The sequence below is a fragment of the Bombus impatiens genome, unplaced genomic scaffold (genome assembly GCF_000188095.3).
Source record: "Bombus impatiens unplaced genomic scaffold, BIMP_2.2 scf_1694, whole genome shotgun sequence".
NCBI classification, from domain to species: Eukaryota; Metazoa; Arthropoda; class Insecta; order Hymenoptera; family Apidae; genus Bombus; species Bombus impatiens.
In genome coordinates, this window is record NT_178113.1 from 37,852 (window position 1) to 38,270 (window position 419).

The following is a 419-nucleotide window of genomic DNA, read 5'->3' on the forward strand; positions in this document are numbered from 1 at the left end:
ACTATCGGATGTGTTGATGACAATTTTGGTTAAGGAAGTGAGGGCAGTAGACACCGTCTCCGATTGGATAATAGGACGGTTGGTGGACCAGGAAGGATTTTAGCCGCCCTCGCGAGAAAGTTGCCAACGGAACATACTAGATGTGGAGAAAACCAACTTTCTAAGCTAACACGTGATAGACAATAAACGTAAAGGGAAATTTAAGACAGGAAATACTCGCTTGGTCCGAAGGACCTTAATTATAAAAATGCCAAGGCCCCTGGTGGGCACTTAAGACTATTGAGGTTGCGTGCCAAGGATATGCAGACATCTGGGTGCCAGCCTGTCCGTGGTGTGTGGCCTGGTCTCTGATGTGAATTGACGTTACAAGAGCATAGTTGTCGCCACGCAGCGAGCTCTAGAAACGTCGACTTTTGACC